Source organism: Amphiura filiformis, chromosome 13 (genome assembly GCF_039555335.1).
Source record: "Amphiura filiformis chromosome 13, Afil_fr2py, whole genome shotgun sequence".
In the NCBI taxonomy this organism is placed as follows: domain Eukaryota; kingdom Metazoa; phylum Echinodermata; class Ophiuroidea; order Amphilepidida; family Amphiuridae; genus Amphiura; species Amphiura filiformis.
Genome location: NC_092640.1, coordinates 42,581,360 through 42,605,181, shown reverse-complemented (window position 1 = coordinate 42,605,181; position 23,822 = coordinate 42,581,360). Strand labels below are relative to the sequence as shown.

Genomic DNA, 23,822 nt, shown 5'->3' with positions numbered 1-23,822 from the left:
TCTTAATTCCATTTATCTTTTAGACTCATCACATGGCTCCTTGATTGGTCATCAACCCTGGTCCTAGTCTGGACATAACAAAATGGTATCATCAAGTTATCAACCACAAGGGTTGACAACCACGTAAATCACATAAAATTTCTAATTGAAAACAGGTAATTACCCAAATCCTCACTGATCTGAACTCATTAACCCCGAATCCCATGCATTAGAATTCAATAATTATACTTCTTATGTTCATTAATTAACCTGACATCGTTAGCTGAAGCTGCAATTCTGAGGTTCTATTTTTTTCTGCTGTTTAATTTGTAGATTAATTGTTCAATTTGAAAAATTATCATTTCTTTGAATAAAACCAAACTTTCTTCACTAGGACTGTCCTAATTAGTCATTACAATCATGTTGAAGGTTAAGCTTCCTGTTAACCTCACCTGACCTCAGGAGGTGAAAATGTGGGATTTGCATGGCTGATCTTGTTCAGTTATCCAGTTCCAAATAAACCAAGACTTCATACATAATACAGGTCCACTGGAATGTCTGGAAGTCACTATCAGTATCACCATCGGATCCTGAACATAGAACCGACTTTCACAACATGATAATAATATATGTTATGTTAATTTTTAGGCTTCATAATTATGTTGTACGGTATTCACTATGTTCTATCCTGTAGTTTCATTTTTAATGTCTTTGTTATTGCAGTATTGCCTCAAAATCAATATCAGTTATTTCACAGAGAATCTTTAATATCACTATTAATAACAAAATCACACAGTCTTTTGATACAGTACATTATATGACAGTAGTGATGCATGCAGTAGAGTGAATTGGGATACAAGTCAAATTGCACTCAGAATGAAGTAAAAACTAAATTTGGGTCTAAAAGATAAGAGATAACATGCGACACATTGCAACATATGCAAAACATGTCACCCCAAAAATACAAAAGCTTCAGACTTCAAACTATTGTGTGGAAATTTGAAGCTATAGTTCTTGGGAAGTCCTAAGTTGTCCACATCCAACTATGCACATTTTTACCCTGATTATTAAGTGGCAGTGAGTGTAGGCCTTGTCCTTCGACTTTTTAGTTTGAGGCGCGCGAGGGCGATTGCGCACTACTGCTAGGCCTGGCATTTTCAGGTAATTTTGTGCCCGGGTACCCGGCGAAAAAATATTTTGCAGTGTAGTCAGGGGTAGGAGTAAGGTCCAAAAGTAGGGTCGGTCAGAGTTCACTCCCGAGCTTGCACATTCCCAATATATGGAGGGTGAAAAATTAATATTTTTTAAATTTAGGGGTCATTCACCCCCGATCGGGGGTTAACGCTACCCCTGCTTGTCCCATTTCAGGTTATTTTGTATGAAGACACTGAGGTACTTATCCTCCGCAGTTTCTTCCAAGGTTTCACCCAGCATAGAAATAAGAATTCTTCGCAGAACTTGGTTGTCTTTTCCTGGACACCCTCATTACTTTGCATTTGGATGCGTTAAATCTCGTGCACATTTCATTGAGCGCAGCTTCTAATTGCTCACCCCCTTGACTTGTGTCGGATTTCATATTTTTTGAAAACATATTTTTACCATCAAAATATTGTGGCCTGTCAAACTACATGTACATCATACATATCATCCCGATCGCGATAATGAAAATTTATCGCGATCGATGATAATAACAATATCGTGAACAATTATTGAACATTAGAGGCAGGCGGCCAATGGCATGATAGAACCGGCAACTTGTATGGCATTTTCCATATACTCGGTTAGTTTTGTGGGGTTCATTATTGACCCTCAACGGGTTTAGCTTGTATTTATATTATTTATTAACATAGGCCTATTTGTTTATGTGATATTTTAAGCGTTTTAAAATGTCAAAATAATCCCATTCAATTACACAGTTGACGATGAAAATTTACTGAATTTAGAGAATGCATGGCGCATACCACCTGATTAGAGCTGTACCGATGTGGGTTTTCCCTAACGATATGATAGCTGATGTGTAATTTGTAGTTACTTCTGGCATTGGTACAGTAGCCGAAGAGTGTTAAATTATGAGCCCTTATTTAAAAAGGAAATATTTGCATTGTTAAAGGTCGTCTGTTAACTTTAGACCCTTTTGAAATTCCGAAAAATGGTAATGACAAATAAAATAAGGCATTCTAGTTCTCAAAAGTCAAAACAAAAAAACAAAACAAACTAAACGGACTTGCATCATATTTAATCACACTTGCCCCCTAATAATTGTTCATAATTTCGAAGCATCGGCAATAATACACCATATTTTAGGCAACCAGGAAGTGATCATCACTAACTGCCGCAAGGAATTGTGGTTGAATGACGGAACGTACATGTATTCACGACGTTATTGAACATGCTGCTGTGTGTAGTGCAGGCTGCGAATTTTAAAATTGGCGGGGGGTGAGGGTGTGTGTGTGCGTATTTGTTAATTATTGAATCAGACTTTCACTTTGAATATTTAGATTGTTTTAAAGTTGCTGTATCTGAATCTGATGTTTCATGATATTTGATGCTAATAAAGTACATGCACAATTTATTAAAAGCTGGTTTAATCCAGAATACACATCACTTTTTGTTTATTTTGTTGTCAAAATCGGCAATGTTATTGTATTGGTGATAGCATGGATAGTGAAACTTGGCGGACCATAATTTAAAACATCTGTAGTTGACATTGCCTGACAATCGACAAATCAATGGTACCGCAATTTTTTTTTTACCGATACGATTTTTGACAACAGGAGTACAATTGGCACCGATACGATGGCCGATACCAATCATCGGTTCAGCTCTAGTGCATGGGTATCATAAGATTTAGAACTCAGTCTTCAAATGATAGTCATGATATTCACTCGGTCGGACATCCGGGAACATGGTCTCCTTTGCACTTGCTCGAGAAACACTAGCTACGAATTTGCTCGCGGATGCCCTCGCGTTCGTAGCTAGTGTCCTTTCGTATCTGAATGTAGTTTGTAAATAAACATGTAAATAACACCGTATACTTCATACAATAGGCCACTGACTGCTTCAATATAAGCATACCCTCAAATACCAATTTCCACATAACATGACCTACCAATTTGTTACTATACACGTTCCCAACATAATTCTCAGTAGTACTTCGCATTTCAAGTGCAATTGCGTGGATATTTCATCACTAAAATTGCTCCCATTTTTCCATTGATCAGCGATGATTCAACTGTCAGTTCACGAAGTAAAATTGACTGTTGTTTCTAGTTTGTAATTTCAATTTCCCTAGACATGTGTATTAATAAACAAAACTCTTAAAAATAATACATTTTTCTAATTGCTACTGACAGTATCAGAAATTACTTCTTCATTAACTGCCGATTTGTTTTTGGACTATTTTATAACACTATATCAATATTTTGTATTGTTAAATTAGGTTTGTACTAAAAACCCTAACATAACAGAGACAAGTCCAACGCAGCTAAAACGCTCCACCTCATTGGTTAAAAACTAATTGCTTATCACATGAGCCTGTTACGTCAATAATATTCTCAACCCCACAAAACGTTATTCAGTCATTAATGAGAACAATTTACGTGTGTGAAATGCCCTCGTAGGTTGAGACTGTTTCACCATCAGCACGGCGCAAACAGCTACAATAATAATAGCATGTGCAGGCGGATCCAGCTCTAAAAAACTTGCGAATATTTAGCTGATACATGTATTTCCTTTATAATGTTAGGATCGTATGCATCGAAAGTGCAGACAGGTAGGTAATAGTACAATAAAACTTAAATAATGACACGCTTATTAATATGTGCTGGTGAAGTAAGCCAATACATAGCATTTTTATCAGTCATGTCAGTGTTTACATTTGTATATCCCGGTGCATTTTTATACACCGGAGATCCGACCGATATGCGATACGAACGGATTCCAACTGTCAAAGCAAGGGGAACTGCACATGCGCACATTCAAGGCTTTTTTCCCTGTGTGATGTCAGCCCGATCAAGAGAATGATTGATGTACCTGACGGACTGACTATCAATTGAACTTGAAGACTGAGTTCCGCAGTCTTTACTAGTATAGCATCGATCGTAAAAAGACATATTTCATATATTTCTTATTTATATGTCGCAGTATACACATTCATGCATTACACACTACATGAACATTGTGAATATAATAATCAAGGCATTAGCCAGAGTGTCTTTAGGGTGTCCAAAATACCTTATTCTACAAAATCAGGGTGTCCACTTCTTATTCACTCCATTATAAAAATCTGAATTTTAGGGTGTCCAAATAAAAAAATTGAAAACCCGGGTTGAAAACAGGGCATCCAAATGACACCCACCCCGAGGCTCTGGCTAATGCCTTGATAATAATAGTCAGTATATAGTATTACTCATGTACTACAATACATGCATTGGTCAAGTAGGTCTATATTACTTCATAGGTAAAGAGTGTACTAATGCACGAAATGTACTTCATCATGTAAACTGGCATGCTGAGTGTGTAGTGCAGTCATGGCAGTGGTAGTACGTAAATACGGGCCTAGCCCATCACACAAAACGCTACAGTTAATTACAATTTTTTGAATGCTAACGCCCAGTAAACACCAATATTACTCGACTTACCACTACTTCTGAGTTTCCAGAACCTTATTTTATTCTTTAAGTATGTCCTCCTTTCACGAAAACGGTGAAATTTCTTCACTTTGTTAGTCGAACCGTACGTTCCTCTGACTGAAATCTACACACAATCTAAGATGGCGTGCTTCTCTATGGGACAAAATAACGCCAGGAGGTCACCTGTCAATCAAGTAAAACCACATCGCATCCGCGGTATCAAATAGTTCCAAAATGTGTCTTATTCACGTTATTAACCGCTAATAATGATTAAAATTTCTTTAAATTTAGAATATTTCAGAAATCCAACAAAATACAACGAATATTTAAAGGTTTAATGCACATTTTTGTCATTTAGATAACCGAAAATCAATGCGCGTGATTGGGATGTGGGCGGTGCTTCGGCTGAGAACTCATTCAGATGGAATGTGTCAACAAATTATTCAGACCAAAAGAAAACAATCATTCTTTTGGAATGTATTGTTCATATTTACCTAAATGTTACCCATTATAACCTAATCTTTTAAATTTTGGACTTTTTCTTCATATTTCTGGATACTCATGTACCCCATTCAATGCTTCTTTGAAATTCAAATGCAGACATTTCAAAAACTTTAATAGAAGTTGACAAAACAGGTGAATCCAAAAATTATCATAATTGATTGGATAAACTCACGTCTGTGGTTTAGCTCCAAAGCACTCTCTACGTCAATGTACAAGACGACCAAAAGCCATTGGGCATCAGCGAAATCCCCAGAGATAGATAATGAAAGTTTATGAAATTGTGCGTACATCAATGATGTTTTCAGCTTTGAAAATGCTTTTAAATAGTTTTTGGTTCGATTAACATATAAAATACGACAAATGCTAAGCAATTTTGTGGTGATTCTTGTTACTTGATCCCGTTACTTTTTCACAATGATCTGTTCTTTGCAAAATATAGGGGGCGCAACAACAATCCAAAGATCAGCCTCAGATCAGCCTGGATAGGGAAGTCTATCTCAGGAAAAAATAATTGACTGCTTTTTCCCGGCTTTTCCCTACTGCAGTTAATGAGACTACGGAGGAGCAACTGAATTTAAATCAACAACGCAATGACACTCAGCACTTCACGGATTCTAAATACCTTCTTAAAACTGACAATTCAATTTCTATCGCTTCATTTTTAATTTTTGGCCCCTGTGTGGCCAAAAAAACTGACCACTGGCCAAAATTTGACCTTTTTGCTTAATAACTCAAGAACGGTATGTCGCAGGTAGGCCAAACTATACTTTTTCTGAATCCTTGCAATGAGATGAATAATTTGGTGTGCTTGTTAACCAGATTTGAGCAACTTTGAAATTTGACCCCTGTGTTGACCTTTAACCTTGAATATGGCCGGAGTGCCGGGAAATATTTTTTGTTAACATCTTGAATGTGTTATAGGACCATAAAAGGAAGCTAAAAAAGTTGGTTTGGTAGAGTCCTGGGGGGGGGATGCACATTAAAACCTTGTAGCGCCGCCATAATCGAAGAGCAGAAGTTAGAAGACCCGCTATTCAGAAAACCCATTATTCAGAAGGCCCGCTAGTCATAATTTTCTGAGTAGCGGGCCTTCTGAATAACGGACTTTCTGAATAGTGGGCTTTTTGTAGAATTTTATGTAAAAGTCCCGGTACTCAGAGTTTTCTGACAAGCGGGCCTTCTGAATAGTGGGTTTTCTGGCTAGCGGGGTATCCGTTGCGTTAGAAGACCGGTACTCAGAGTTTTCTGACAAGCGGGCCTTCTGAATAGTGGGTTTTCTGGCTAGCGGGGTATCCGTTAGAAGACCTGCTACTCTGAATGCCCACTATTCAGACTTCTGACTAGTGGGCTGTTTTATCCGCAACCCCTAACCCTCACCCTAACCACTAACACTAACCCTAACCTTAACCCTAACTTCTGAAAACTGGATTTTCTAAGTGCATGGCGGGTTGTCTGAATAGAGGGTGTGCAAAGGGCCCGTGCAGAAGGCCCGCTACTCAGAAAATATTTTCTAAGTAGCGGGCCTTCTTATTAACGGGTTTTCTGATTAGCGGGTCTTCTGGAAAGAGTGATTGGTGAAAGAAACACCATTTTTGGAGAAAGCAGCGCAAGGAGATAAATATTTGGAGAAAGCAGCGCAAGGAGATATATTTTTGGAGAAAGCAGCGCATGAAGATAAGGGATTGGAGAAAGCAGCATTATTTTCGTGTGAGGATGTCATACGCAAGAACTCTAGGATCACCAACAAGAAAACCGCTGGTTAAGTACTGATAGAATAAAACTGTGATTGTGTGATTTTATTGTATATGCAATTGAATACATGAATTCATGGGAAGTGATTTTGAGAAAAAAACTTGTGTATCATTTTAATTCCTTCAGTTAGATTTACCTGGTCAATATGGTAAGTTTTACGTGCATGGTTAAACTGTATTAGGTATGACGATTATCATTTCAGGGACTTCGTGGGGGTTAATTTTAAATGCTGGACTTGGGTTGTTTTTTGAATCATATACAAAGACATCAATGTTGGAATGAGATTACCACTAGTAAGATAATACAAAATAAAGCACACAGGTATGTATACTGTTGATAAGCATACTGCCATGTAATATAAACCACACACTTTCCTTGATTATGCCCATTGTTTTTCAACAGTCTCTCTCCAGCAATGAATGTGTTACAAGTGGGCTTTTATACATACTGGATTTTAATCAATACTCAAATCCTGGACTTGGGTGGTTCTTTCATACATGCTATTTTTCACATGCTCAATAGACACAGAGGGTGAATTTGAGTTGTTCTTTCATACATATAACAGGCCTATGTAAAGCAACAATTTCCCATACTTAACTCAATTTGACCAAAGTATGGACTTGGGTGGGTTTTGTATTCATATATTCAATTGTTGTTATATGTACCAATCATACTTTGTTTTCAATTTAAAGACTTATATTTTGTTAGCTTAATCAAACAGTGTATTTGTGTTGTGCATTCGTGTGAGTTCGGGTAAAAGGTGATTTTGGCCTTGAGTCAGTACGACTCGTAACAAATGGCAACAATAGCAATGGTGACAATGGCAATGACGATGGCAACAATGGCGATGGTGATGGCAACAATGGCAATGGTGATGACAACAATGGCAATGGTGATGACAACAATGGCAATGGTGATGGCGGCAATGGCAATGGTGATGACAACAATGGCAATGGTGATGGCGGCAATGGCGATGGTGATTATTACAATGCCAATGGTGGTGGCAACAATGGCGATGGTGATGGCAACAATGTCAATGATGATGGCAACAATGACAATGGTGATGACAACGGCGGTGGGTTGGAGCCAGTGGCGGCTCCAGGAATTTTTTTTCGGGGGGGCATGGGGGCAAAGTGAATTTCAGGGGGGAATTGGCAAATTTTGGGGTTTTGCCTCAAAAGTGGGGTGGGGGAATCGGGGGGCAAGAAAAATATGGGGAAAATGCCCCTTGCCCCCCCGTAGCGCCGCCACTGGTTGGAGCCGCAGGAAGTGGTACCAATGGAGATACCAACCAAATCTACCTTTTAGTAATTAAGTTGACAGTGACCACTTTACCAAGAGTGAAAAAAGGGATATCGCGGTTCTCGTTCTGAACTTGTAATTTCATTTTGAGGCAAGTTGATATATCAATTTAAAAAGGGGGCTATAAAGTAGACTACGTTAACATGGGTACCGGCATTCTTAAATGCTGGGAAGGTAACTCTCGCTGTGGAGGAGGTTTGGCGATCAGCAACATTTCACGGTGGAGTCTGGCCTAATCGCTAACGAAAGAGAGATGGGCACTCCGTCCTGTCAAGCATGCTGGTTCGACTCATTTACCTTTACCCTTTTTACGTTAACATATGAAGAGCTTAGTTTCAAAACCCCTTACATCCACTTGCCGAATTTTGAGAACACATCAAAAAATCATCAAAAAAATCACTGATATATGGGGGTTTGCAACAAAAGCAGTTTTTGGTGGGATGCTCATCCTACCCAAGCATCCCACCAAAAACTGCTTTTGTTGAAAGCGCCCTTATATCAATTTTTTTTTGATGATTTTTTGATGTGTTCTCAAAATTCAGCAAGTGGATGTAAGGGGTTTTGAAACTAAGCTCTTCATATACGTGACGCAAATCCACTGATTCGTTGTTTTATGATCAATTATTGATTAGGATAAAACTGGGACCTCAAAGGAAGATACATTGGGAAAAATGCCAGATTGATTGAAGATAATATTAGATATACAGAAAGTCAAATTATTCCTGGGATCTTTTAACTACCTTAGAACTTTTAACTTTGGTTCAGATTTTATTCAATGGGTGAAGACAATATAATATCACAATCAGTTATATTGATCAAAATGGTGTCGTATCAAGATTTTTTCCTTTGGAAAAGGGTGTACGTCAAGGTTTTCCGCTTTCTGCACTATTGTTTATATTGTCTTGTAAAATAAGACAGGATAAGAGCATAAATCGTCGGCAGAGTGCTACACTATCGTAAGTGCAGTTTGGACAGTTTTACAGGAGGAGCATTTTTGTGTTTAGCGTAGCCATTTGTTTTCCAAGTAGCCATAAAATGACATGGGAATGTAAAGCAATTTGATTTTAATAATATAAACTATATAAATGGTGTTAAAGTTAATAAATCGATGAATTATTTACTGATTTAGATGTCGTAAGTGCCACATACGATAGTGTTACACTCAAATAGAAATGAGTGTAGAGTGCAACACTATCGTATGTGCCACATACGATAGTGTTGCACTCAAATAGAAATAAGTGTAGAGTGCAACACTATCGTATGTGCCACATACGATAGTGTAGCATGCATTGCTAAATTAGGATATGCGTAATATCGGCTCAAATATCCAATATTTTGTCATTTTATGTTTCCTAACATGTGTTAATTTATTTTGGCACATAATATTTACAATAGCAAGACACCTTTTGCCGTAATGTTATCTCTCAATATTTATTACTGAATCTAAAACTAAAAACACCGGATTTATCGTCTCTATTACCAGTCATGGGAGCTATGAACTTAGCCAGCATGGTGACAACGCATACAGCCGTCAGCGTCACAGCCAGTGATGTGTTAGAGACTGTTTTGCACTTACGATGGTGTAGCATTCCGTGAGTTTGTTGTTTAGGCCCAATAAAGTAGCGTATGTGGCACATACGATGGTCTTGCAGCAAATGAAAAACAAAATTAGCGTGTAAGACTATCGTAAGTGGCACATACGATAGTCTTGCATGCATTAATTAAAATTGCATTGCACTTACGATATTTTATTTTATTAATTAAAAAATAATTAAGCAATTTTGAAACTTAAAACGTGGTTTAAAATGTGCGTTTTATATGGCCTTCCATAATTCTTCAAAATCTCATTTTGGCCAAAAATGTCACTTACGATAGTGTAGCACTCTGGCGACGAAATATACGTGACACAAATAAACTGATTTGTTGCATTAAACTAGATGTAAAAAATAGTATATTGTTAGTTCGCATTGCATGCTGTTTCAGTTGTTTGATGTGATCATTTATTAGTTTTTCAAACAAAATATCATGTACAACCCGATTTTATGCTTAAACAGCTTAAAGCGGTATCATGCTTATGTATACTGATGCTTTTGAGTCATTTTCAACTTTAATTTCTCCTTATTTACAACATTATTCCTTTTCACAGCATTTTTTAAGGCTTTTTAGGATATAAAATGTACATATTTATGACAAGATTGGTGGCGATATTCAGATACGGGAAATTACTCTTTTAGGCTTTTAATACAAATAGGGGTGTTTTTGATAATTTTGAATATTCCCATTTAGACCTAACTTCTGGGCTTCATAACCCGTATGGTAACGCTTCATTTGATTTGTCATTTTAGGGTTGACTTGATGGGACATTGTTACATTGAAAATGGAAGAAATTAGTTTGGGGAAAATCATGTGGTAAACGGGGTGTTGCCAGAAAATGTTGCATACTTTCAATTTTGTAAATGGATTTAGGTGCATAATAAAGCTGATTCTCGCATAGAATACTTGTATAAAATTGTACTATTATCATGTACAATAGTTTAGTGTAGTTTGTATAATGTATTTATATAAAAAAAAATAGCAGAGTTGCCATTCCGCATGTAAGTGTTGCCATTTTTGGCAAAAAAATGTACTACATCTGTAAAAAGCTAAACGCATGTGTGCAACACTGATGGTGTTCATGATGAAATAATAATAAACCGTACTTTGATATTGACTTGTCATGAATAGCTGCATACAACTAAAATTGACATTATTATAATAATATTTGGATTGTATTTACAATATCTACAGTTGAAAGTTCTATATCAGTTTCTCATAGGCTTAATCCCCCCTTGAAATATGTGTAAAAATTCTGGTCTTCTTTGCTCGTTTTGAGGCCTTTTGGGCACCTTTTGAGATATTTTATGACAACCAGTCGATTGCAAATCGATGAAAGTTTAACATATGATTCAATGTATGGGTAGCCTGAAGTTCCACCTCGCTTTCCAGGTACGAGGCACTAAACAGCACCCTCACTGTTTTTGATATGCTCTCAAGACTATTTCGCGGACTTATTTTCTCGATAATGATAAAAATGCGACTTTTTTGGCGACTCAAATTCACGCATAGGCTTTACACTTTATTTGAGATATAATTCGCTACTCTCTCTGATTCATTTGTCTAAAGGGCAGCCCAAATACCTCAAAAAGTTTTTGTATTTTACCGGAACTACCGGTTACACAAATGGCGCATTGATTTAGTGGTGTGCTCCCTTCAAGGGTAGGCTACCGAATGTTCATAAAACTTTTGTTATAATGTTCTTGAAATATAAAATGTTTTGAGTAAAACACTCAAAGTTTGAGTGCTCTGTGACATTAATGCCCTATTAAATTTATATGGTGAATTCTGAAAATGTGCACATTTTCAATATTTTGACCATTTATTTAGATTTGCATTAAATACCAATTATCTACCTTTAGTTTTTGACCGTTTATCTACTAAAACCGCTTTAACCCTATAGCTAGAACTACGAAAAACAACCCCCTCTCCTAACATTTTTTATCCGTCATAAAAAACACATGTGCCTGCGCCCAAACGACCTAAGCTAGTCGTAGATCCATCCTCACTGCAAAAACAGCAGAGCAACACTTAATAAACACATTAACACTTCATAAACACTTGCTTGTACAGTGAAGGTATAGGGATGTTAATTTATAAACACTAAAACACGTTTAGAAATATGAAGATATGTTTTTTTAACACAAGATGTTTGTGTTTTTAAACACTATCTTGTGTTAAAAACATAAACATCTTCATATTTCTAAACGTGTTTTGGTGTTTATAACTTAACATCCCTATACCTTTACTGTACAAGCAAGTGTTTATGAAGTGTTGCTCTGCTGTTTTTGCAGTGCTTTGCGCTCATTTTAGTGATAAAATGTTTACCCCAACATCTTACCGGGTAGAACCGACCGTCAAAGATGACTATAGAGGGGGGGGGGGGTTGGTCACCCATTAGTTTGTACAGTAAAATCAATGATTTTCATTTCGCTCTTAAATTATTCCAAGAGCTACTGACTTTTTACTTGTTAGTTATAGGTTGAAAGTGTGTCTTTTCCTTTTATATTGAGGAGAATATTCACTGAAAATTGCATTTTGTAGAATTTTTAGCCCAAAATCAATTTTGCCTACCGTACATGGGCAGAATTTCCCAAATTTTCATGGGCACCCTCACATTATGACATCATACACAAATGTCGTAGCAACATTGTGTGGGGAATATTTGTACTTATTTTGGTATTACTGGGTAGAGGAGACCCATAGCTATACATTGGTACCAAATATAATGGTATCAAAATTAGGGGTCACATTATTTCTTTTGGTAAATTAAAATGATTATTTGCTCCCGAATTCAATTAATGTAATAATAATAATAATAACACTAACAATAACAACAACAACAACAACAACAACAGTAATAATAATAATAATATAAAACACTTAAGGAAGGGGTATGAACGTTTGGACAGTATTTATTGTGGGACATTAGAGCACATCAGACATATCGAATTGCATTCTGAATACGAAGAATGTCCTTCTGATATCAAATAATTTTGATTTTTGAAATTCGCAATGTAATACACATTTTATGGCAAATCATTAAAATCGATATTTTTGATATTTAACAGTACTCGAATTAAACTTTATAAATCTGATGATTTATACTTAAAGTGTATGTAGGTGGGATAAAAAGTCGACGATCAATTGAAAATTTTGACCTTTCGTATTGAAGATATGGATTTTTTTTTTTAAATCACCAAAAAAACTTAGTTCTTTTTGGAAAAAAAATCTGTATCTTCAATATGAAAGGTGAAAATTTTCAATTGATCGTCGGCTTTTCCTCCCAGCTACATGCACTTTAAGAATATATCATTAAATTTATAAAATTTACTTCGAGGACTGTTATATATCAAAAATGTGAAAAACTTTTATATTTTGTCATAAAATTTGTATTATACCGTGAATGTCAAAAAATGAAAATTATTTGATATCAGAAAGACATTCTTCGTATTCAGAATGCAATTCGATACGTCTGATATGCTCTCATGTCCCATAAAAAATACTGTCGAAACGCTCAAAACGCTCATTCCAGATCCCTTAAAATGCAATTTTCTAATTTTTAAAATAGAAACACTGCTTTTTTGGAGACGTTTTTAATCATTAATATTTTATAAATTGTCAAATGCTACCAAAATACTTTGTTATGCAAAATTGTTCTCTACTAGTAAGATTATCCCTGAACTAATTTTTCTTGAACTAAAATGAATGATTAAAACCAAAATACTATAGAAACACTGTATTTTCAGCATTTTGATATTTCTGTAATCTCATATTTATATTTGCAATACATTAGGCTTACAATCTCCAATAATTGTAATTTTCCCAATGCTAATATTACAAATGAAGGCAATATAGACAAATAAGAGATTGTAAAAATAGGGAAATTTCTAGAAACACTGTGAGCATACAGATGATTTCCCCAAACCATTTTTTTTTCTATAAATTCTTAAAGCATACTTTAATCTTCCAGGAAACAAAAGTTTGTTGAATTGGAAGCGTTGGCATGATACTTACAACCGTTTCAACCATACAGGTTTTATGTACTTTTCAAAATAATAAAAAACACCCCTCTTAGAAAAAGTGGTATCTCCCAAATCAAAAGGCCCTCAGTTCCCATTTAGGTCCTGAAACACAGACAAGACCTTGACCTAAATTCTACTCTCACCAACTTTAATGAACCGCTCTAACTTTCTTCCAGAATGATATCGAATTTACAGAAAATTTTACACATAATTTTGCCAAAATCACTCAATTTAAGGGGAAAAGAACAATTAGCCGTTTCCATGGCAACAAGAAGCTGGTGTCACTATAAATGTTATTTTTGATACATCACCCTAAAGTATCATTGATTGACACAATATGAAGAAAATTGGTGATTTTGCGTTTTGCCACAAATTTGAAAAATAAGTCTATTTTCCTGGACAAGTCCTCATAGCATACAAAACAAAGCATACAATGAGTCAAAATGTGTATACCAGTGTTAATATTAACATTTTACAATTTGAGATCAGGCTTGTGAAAATTGATGAGGGTCAATAGATTTCGAACCCAGGGGCCCGAATAGCTCTTGAATGTTAATTGATAATGAGACTTTTGAGGCACCCTGTACATTTGAGACACTAGTTGTTTTAGGTTGTTTTAAGGTGGTACTACACCCTCTGGTAAATTTTGTGACTAATTTTGCATTAAAAAAAAAAAAAGTACACACTGGTAACAAAAGTTATGTATATTATAGGGGCAAGGAATCCAATTACTTCACTGAAATTTCAGTGATTCAAAACAAGTGGTTCATAATATATGTTAAGAAATGAGGTACATTCTAGCGGTACCTCTTGTCTTATCATAAATAACGTACCGCTTGTCTTAAGTCACTGAAATTCCAGTGTAGTAACTGGATTCCTTGCCCCTATAATATATACTGCGCCAATAAAGTATCCTTACACTTGGAAAAATAATCACAATTTCAAAACTGAACAATATTGGGGTAAATTTATTTTTTTAATAATATAATCCTGCACATTATGACACCACATTGAATCCAATGTGACCTCAAGAAGTAAAGTTACAAGCAATTGAATAGACGAAGGTCCAGTTTTAAAAGTGACAAACTGGCCTACAAGGCCCAAAAAGATTCCAACAAGCGAAACAAGGAGACAACACAGTTTCTTCAATGAAGCGTTATTTAAAGCAGTTTTTTATTTCAGTTTTTGCTTCTCTGTACTTTTCATAACTTTCATTGTATTTGTCAGTTCTTTTGTTTCAGTTTTCTTTTGTTCCTTTTGTCTTAAATTAAAACCAAACGCATAAATTAGCCATTCACCACTCTCAAACCAGATGTCTAGTCTGTGGAGAAATTATAGATTCATGCAAAATGTCTCATTTTGTCTTTAATCATTTTAATGCTCTGCGTGCTAGCCATGCGCTTACACGGAAAAGGTTGAAGTTTTGAAATATTTTCTCAAAATATCAAGAGCTATCTTAAGAACTACTGAACCAATACTAGGCTTGTTTGTACTCATTTTAATGCATTTTTCATGCTGATTCCAAATATGGTCATGAAAATTTAAATTTATGTAATTTTTGAATTTTCAAATTTTTTTTGAAACATGTCGTCTGCAGTCGACACCCGCGTGAAGAGAGTTAATACACAGCTTTCGGGTTAACCACTAGCAGGCTATGTTGGCACATCTATGACACTAACAAAGGTGCCAAAAATCTAAATTTTGATGATTTTTACGATCCTCCGGATCGGCAAATTACTAAATGGGCCTTTAAACTTTTTTTCTTTGTTGATTTTTGTTCTATAAGTGGTTCTAAATGAGATTCTGAGGGGTGGATAATTGTCACCCCTGTGGAATTCGATATAGCCAAGGTCAAAGATTTTACAGGGGTCAACATTAAAAACTGGTCCGATTTTATATCAAACCTATGTCAAATTATTCCTCTCATCATAAGGATTCAGAAAATATAGCTTCACATAATATATCTACCATTCTACGAATTATCGTTCCTGAATTATGAGCAAAAAGGTCGAAGGTTAAATAGGGGACCCCACAGGAGTTAAAAGAGATAACAATTCTCCGATTTTGATGCCAATGTTCCCAAATGGTTCTCTTTGTGATAACAACTCAACATAGAATAGTTTGCATCACCTAGAATGACACGTTGCCCAGGTAACACAGCAAAATTGGTCATTGCAAATTGAGTCCTATTGATGTTGACCTACTCGTATTTTCCTGAATGGTTATTTAGGCAACGAGTCGATATAATCATGTAGTTATAACTACCGTACACTGTATTTTTGATTAGATTGAGAAGCAGTGCCAAAAATTTTAGATCATATTCATCAAAATTGAAACATTTGATCTATTTTAGCACCTTTGGATCTTCAAATTTAACCTTTGACCTTTTAGCTTACAACTTCGGAACGATAGTCGGAGGTAGGTCAAACTATACATTTTCTTATGATTATATGGAAATTTGGTTTAAAAAAACCACTCCAACCGGCAAGACCATCTAACCAGATAAAATGGGGTAATAACATTAAAAGATGGCATTTGAGTGCTTTATGCAACATAGATATGTCATTCTAAGCATTCAGAGCATGGATATTCAAGGCACAACATCTTTTTTGGTCCTATAGCGCTATCGGTACCCGTTTAGGTACCGATGGCACTTTTTAAAATCATACCCTGGACATTTGTACAATGCATTCGTGTTTTTTTTATTTAAATAAAAATAATAACACTATGTAACTGTTGATTATTATTCTTGATACAATTGATCACATCTCCAGGGAGTGATGTTAAGAGTCATCAGTACCTAACCGGACACCGATAGTTCTATAGGACCAAATTCAATGTGGTGCTTAAGGTGTCAAATCATTACCGGTATTTCAAATCAATAGAGAGATCCGTATAAAAAAAGGTCCAGATAAGAGAGGTTGGACTGTACTTTCTCTAAACCACTGAACTGGAAATCTGTGCAATGTGTCCCATGGAATAAGTTTGTTATGTTTGTACATGTATGTGAAATATATAGCTTCAACAAGACAACAATGGTTCGCTGGTTAATAATAAAAACAGCATTGACCCTAAAAATGGCGAGAGTTAAGGGTCATATGTAAGGACTTCAGGCTAAAATCAAACGTATGTTTTTGATCGATTACAAAAATTAATTTTGTCATTGATTGAAATTATTTTGTCTGCCAACAATTTTTACTCCAAGGGCTCACGATTTCTTCAAATAATTTTTTATAATGATAGAGTGAATCCCTTGGCCCTCTAAAATTGCGCAAGAATTTCCGGGACCCTTAAATGTGAATGCAATCATGCATTATGAAAAGAGAAGTAGTTTCAATGGGGCTCGAACCAGCGATCTGTTACTTCCATCCTCTGTTGATTACAAGTCTGACATCTTCTTGAGCTAGGCAGTTGAAAAGAGAAGCAGAACATTCCTTTGTTTTCATAAAAACAATTGTTTGTACAAATAATGTAGACATTAATACGATGATGATATTGCGCTTGCATCAGGTTGGAAATCTCTGCGTCGTAATATCTTTTGAGAGTTGCATGCAAGTTTATTGGAAAATACACGAAACCATGAAATTATCATTAGGAATATCAACAAAAGATATTTCAATAATATATGGTCACATTCTTTCTTTCGAGAGTTTAAGGGGTATAATCCATACAAGATCCCGCCGAACGATTTTTCTTAAACTTCGTACCAATTAAATTTCATCGATATACTTCGAATATCTAAAATAAAAAAGAGGGGTCACGGAGTTAGTTTTCGAGAAATAACCATTTTAAAAAGGCTGTTTTTGGGGAAAATTAGTACAGGCGTCTATGGGAAAATGGAAATTTTAGACATGTTTTCGATTATAACAAAAATCTACCCGAACAATTTTGCTTATTTTTTGATATAATATGCGCACTGATAGGATATTTCATTAAAGCTAATAAAAAATAGGGGTCACGGAGTTACTTTTTTCGCAATTTGAGCATAAATGGTATATTTTTGGGTTCAAAATACCAGTGTGACATATATAGCGCGTCACTCGCGAAAACTTGTCGCAGCTCATACCCGCTCAACTGTGCGCGTATGCAGGTGATATGGGAAACACCTGCAACATGACCGTGGAGGTGATTTTCGTTCGGTTTTGTAACCCTCTTGATATCAAAGTATCTATTAATCTATTAGGTTATGACTCAATACGAAGTTCTTCAAGCCAACAAACAAAATGAGACATTTAACATGAATCCGTAATTTCAAATTAAAATTGAATAATTGAACTATGTCAATATTGCCTTTTTTTCTCATTGTTTTGCTTCGCATGACAATTTTAATGACTTATAGGCAATTTATATGTAAATTTTTTACACCTTCACTGCAGCTTTGAGATTACTGAATAGGCCTTTAATTATGGACTTAAAATAGACGGATCCCGTTATATATCATTTTTAGAATTACTCAAATATCACATTTTAGGCTTTTAGGCCTAACTGGGTTCGGGTTCAATCCACTTATCACCGTTTTATTATTAAGTTATAAAGTCAGTTGCATGCGAAGTAAGTTAGATGTGAAAATATACCTTTATAAAAAAAATGATTTCATGTGATATTTATTTCAAATTACATGATTTTACCTTAAATTACTGCTGAAATAATTTCATTATAATCAATAAAATAAAAACTACTTCATAATAAATATGTCATATAATACTAGTTAATAAGATAACAAGCCGTTTGATATCATGCGGCCTTTTATAAAAAAACAATCTTAGGCCTACTGTGGTTTTTAAATGGACAACATGCCTAAGAAAAAATATAGACCTAACTTTATTTCTAATATTATAAACCTACAGCCTATAATATTTTTAAGTATTATTGATTTCCTCTTGCCCAACCTTTAACAAAATTGAGTTAAATAGGCCTAATAATTATGCATTAAATTACATTACGAAGTTATGACTATACTCTTTATCAAATTTTATTTATAATAATATTAAAATATTATAAGTTACCAAATGAGAGATGTGTAACGCTTGCCATTTCAATTACAGCATAATTTTCTTTTCATGAAATATACATTTTTTGAATTTCTGAAATGGGCTCGCCTACACAGTCTAATTAGGCCTAGGCCTATTGCTTTTTTTAAATCTTAGTTATTATTTTATTAATCTTTCTTTTCCCTTATTATTTCTTTCCTTTCCTTCTTCGGTCTTTGTTTTTTTTTTCAGTATCCTTTATTCCGTAATTTTATTTGTTGTTTCACTCTTTGTCTTTCTTTGTTAATATTCCTTCCTTTTCTTTCTTTCTTTCTTTGTTTGTTTCTTTCTTTCTTTCTTTCCTCCTTTTCCTTTCTTTGTTTCTTTCTTTCTTTGTTTCTTTCTTCTTTTTACTTTCTTTCTTTCTTCTCCCCTCCTTTTCTTTTCTTTGTTTCTTTCTTCTTTTTTCTTTCTTTCTTTCTTTCTTTCTTTCTTTCTTTCTTTCTTTCTTTCTCCCCTCCTTTTCTTTTCTTTTCTTTCTTTCTTTCTTTCTTTCTTTCTTTCTTTCTTTCTTTCTTTCTTTCTTTCTTTCTTTCTTTCTTTCTTTCTTTCTTTCTTTCTTTCTTTCTTTCTTTCTTTCTTTCTTTCTTTCTTTCTTTCTTTTTTTTCTTTCTTTCTTTCTTTCTTTTACTCTTTTTTGTCTTTCTTTCTTTTACAAAAATCGTATGGCAAATAGCGATGAAAACACAATACTCGCGCGTAGCTGAACTTCTTACCAGCGACCGGCGCACACTCCACGCAGTTTTTGGTTTGACGCGCGCTTGGCGGCAAGAACTGCGATGACAAGATTTTGTCAGAAATTCCAGTTAGAAACGAGCGCGTACTGCACGCATGGATTATACCCCTTAATTCTGAAATAGCATCAACAATGGTTAGCTGGTTCATAGTAAAAACGGTCTTGATTCAAAAGGAGCATGGTAGGGGTTTGAACTGTTTTTTGATGTACCTAAATGTGCTAAATCTTAAATTGCTATAAATAGTCTCTTTTATGTTCTGATAGATCACAAAAATATTTTCACATTCATTACGCTACAAGTTTTACTCCAAGACGTCTTTTTTGATTTCTTTAAATGGTTTTTATTATGCTAAAGACAAGTGAATTCTCCGGCCCTCTATAGCCAAAAATAGTAATTTCACGTGATAATTTTTAGTACCGGACCAGTTTTGATATTCTTTGATGCCATTCATTCAGGCGTGTGAAAGTAAACTACAATTACAAGGCTAATCGTATATAGAAGTGAGCTTGGTTTTTCCAGCGAACAATAATGATATATGACGATGGTGATACTTCCGCTTTCCATGTCATGTACACCGTAGAAATATAAGGAAACGAGTTAACGATAATATAATAATATAACAGTACTAAATCACATCAAAAGTCATGCTGTAATTTAGAGTTACATGCTTATTTTGTGATATTTCGAAGAGGAATCTTATATTTGTCAGCAATGATAAGCAAGGTAAGTGACAATCTATCTCTACAAACTTTGATAATGTTTGAATATTGAAAGTGTAATGAAAAAAAAGTGTAATGTAATTTAATTTCTCACGACTGTATCGATGTCTGATTAGTTGGTTTACAATGGTTTAAAAGCTCTTAAAACAACGTGGTCAAACCATACTGAACCCCAAAATAATAGTATTTGTTAGCACGGTTAAATACTGATGTTATTCATAGTAACAGAATCAAATCATATTATGCACTATGCTTCATTTTATATTCAGTAATCTTGTTTATTTATTAACACATGAAACAGAAGACAGGATCTATGCTAAAACATGACTTTAAAATGTTACGTAATTGTGTTAAAATATGACTTTAACAATAATTACGGACCCTTAGTTACATAGGGTCATGATTTATGACCACATTTGTCTGTGCATGTGTTCTAAACAATAAATTTATCGGGTACAAAATCTTAAAATAAGATATTTTGAGCACAGGCCTTGGATTTGAAATATTATGCAACTTTTATCAAGTTTACTGTATGCTGCATGATTAAATGTAGTTGATAATTATCCAACACTTATTTCTAACTAACCACCACAGGCATACATACAATGTCATCATGTCATGTCATTGCTCATCAGGTAGCCACCAGTGACCATACAACCACAAAGAAACCGAACTGCAACTGATTTAGTACCTGGTGTTTAGGTAGAATTATCATAAGTCAGTGCAAAAAATGCTGAAAAATTTATCTTAGCCAATTTCAAGACAATTTGGCGGCCATTTTGAAAGGTGAAATGCACCTATATTCTCCTTAAACAATGTTGTTGCACTACTTTAAGATGTTTAGAATCATTTTCTTATCCATATCTGGCAGAAATGAGATACATGTATTTTACTCTCAATGATAGTAATTGCCTAAAGCGGTATGCCATATTTTAATAAAAGGCGTCCATTTTGGATTTAGAGGCCATCTTGGATTGGAGAAAATGGACCAAAATTAAGTTTTTAGTTCTCAGTGGATTCTCAGAAACATAAGTAGTGAAAATAATCAGCAAAAATGGAAAGAAATCAATGTCCTTATAGGTGGCAGACCATTTTAGACAAATTGGCGGCCATTTTGGATTTGGCAGCCATCTTGGATTCTAGGAAATGATCCATATTATCTTCTTAGTGGATTTTGACAATCAAAAGTATAAATAATCGTTAAAAATATGACTTTGTGCGCTTGTGGGAAGAATACGGCTTTAAAAAGGCTAAATATAGTGGCCATTTTGAATTTCAAAATGGCCGCCGAAGAAACATTCGAAAAAAATGGAACCAACTCAGGTTTTGTTCGTAGGGGTATTCAGAAGCTAAAAAGCATTGGTTCCACTAGTGTAGCAAATTTTGCACTGGGTTACATAACACCATGTACTAGATGGTGAAAAGCATGTATGGTAGCCTGCCAAGGTTGGTGCGCTAGCGAAGAGAACCAGCAAAGCATTTTATTTTCTTAAAATATGTACCTATTTTACATGCAAAATCAACACGATATTTCTGTTGTCTGCACACTCCAATTTTGGTATTTCTATTTTATCATGACCATTATTGCTGAACCATGAAATGGTATCAGCCTATATTAGTGTATGTTACTTACTTACTTACTTTGGTCTGAAATGGACATATCTTTAAATGCCACGAAGGTATGAACCCCTAAGTGGTGTCAAATGAAAGAGGAAGGAGTAAAGAATATAATAAAAATATTTCCTAACGTCAGAGGTCATCCAAGGGGTCACAGGGGTCAAAAAAGGTAATTTTTACCGAAATGCTCCAATTGAGCTGAAATTTAAATGCAATGATCCTTATGACATTCTAAACATGTTTACAATATTATAAAATTCATTTAAGGTCATTCAGGGGTCATAAAGGGGTCAAAGGTCAAGTTTTCAAAATGCTCCAATTGAGCTGAAATTTAAATGCATAGATCCTTATGACATTCTAAACATGTTTAAAATAATTTAATATTCATTTAAGGTCATAAAGGGGTCAAAGGTCAAGTTTCCAAAGTCATTAAGAGGTCATAAAGGGGTCAAAGGTCAAGTTTCCAAAAATGCTCCAATTGAGCTGATATTTAAATGCAATGATCCTTATGACATTCTAAACATGTTTAAAATATTTTAAAATTCATTAAAGGTCATTAAGGGGTGATACATGTACCACAATATACTGCCAAAGCCCATGGTTCAGCTATGGTACGGTAACCGCTCTAGTTTGGCAATATTTTTACAAGTTTCCATTTTGATCATAATTATAGAAACAACAAAAATCTAGTGGCATAGACCATAGACCACAAACCTAGCTGGAGCATGTTGGTGTTTTGGAGGTATCTGACCCCTGCAGCAAAAATGTTCCCCTGGTCATGAGGTTTGTTGTCACAGAGTTTGAGTCCCATACGACTTACAGATGCCCAGGAAATTAAATTCTACGATTTGACCCAGATGACCTTTGACCTGACCCCTGCACAGCGTTCCAAAGTGTTCCCCTCGGTCAGTAATTTTGTTATCACAGAGTTTGAGCCCTGTGCCCTTTACAGATGTCCAGAAAATGCATTTCTAAAATTTGACCTCTGCATGACCTTTGACACTGACCCTGTAAAATGTTCCCCTGGTCATGAGATTTGTTGTCACTGAGTTTGAGCCCCACACCCCTTACAGATGTCGAGATAAGGCAAAATAGATTTTACCCCCTTAATGACCTTTGACCCCAATTCTGTGTGCAAGGTATGGGCACTGGGTAAAGCCGATGCACATGTGTAAGTGACGTCATTGTGCTATGTAATATGTGGCAGAAGAAGCATTTTGAAGGTATTTGGTTATATACCGGTATTTCCCCCTTAATGACCTTTGACCCCAATTTTGTTTGCACCCTACGGGCACTGGATATGACCGATACATATGTGCAAGTTACGTAATTGTAGAGTGTAGCATGTAGGAGGAGAAGCATTTGGAAGTTTGTTGCCAGAAGAAGAAAGAAGAATCGGATAGAAAAACAGGACCTAGCGTGGGGGGTTGTAAACAGCTAGGTAACTGGAATCAAGTAATACTGTGCTGTGGAAACCCAGCACAAGGTCAAAATGTGACCACGATTTAGGGGTAAGGTGCATAGTTAACTACATTGCTGTTTTAATGGTATGCCAGTAGGTTGGGGAGTAGGCCTAGACTACAAATGCAGTTTGTTTTATGATGAAATGATTCTGACATTGTAATCATCAAATTCGCCCTAAAAAGTGGTACTTTTAATTTTAGAAAATAAATTAACATCGCTCTGGACCGTTTGTACTGATCAGACTATAGATGTTCTGATCAGACAATAATGTTCTGATCACCACGGAGGTATCATATTCGTGGAGGCGCATTAGATTACATAACGCATTGTAACTTTGTGCCGATTTGATTATCCGCCAAGCTATTCATCGAGAGGTACCTATTGTTCAAGACAAAAGAGTACCGCTATTAAATCGGTAACTAACCTGACAGCGTATTAACGCTTTACCAGGCAGCCTACTGTCAATAAG

The 23,822-nt window shown here is 35.3% G+C and overlaps 1 protein-coding gene across 1 annotated transcript in view; it reads right to left on the bottom strand.

Annotated features, from left to right (window-relative positions):
• Positions 1-4,774, bottom strand: part of LOC140168383 (catenin beta-like) — a 54,589-nt gene extending 49,815 nt beyond the window's left edge. Inside the window, 1 exon segment of the mRNA XM_072191761.1 lies at positions 4,620-4,774. The gene's annotated coding sequence lies outside the window, so the exon portion shown is untranslated.
• Between the last annotated feature and the right edge of the window lie 19,048 nt (positions 4,775-23,822).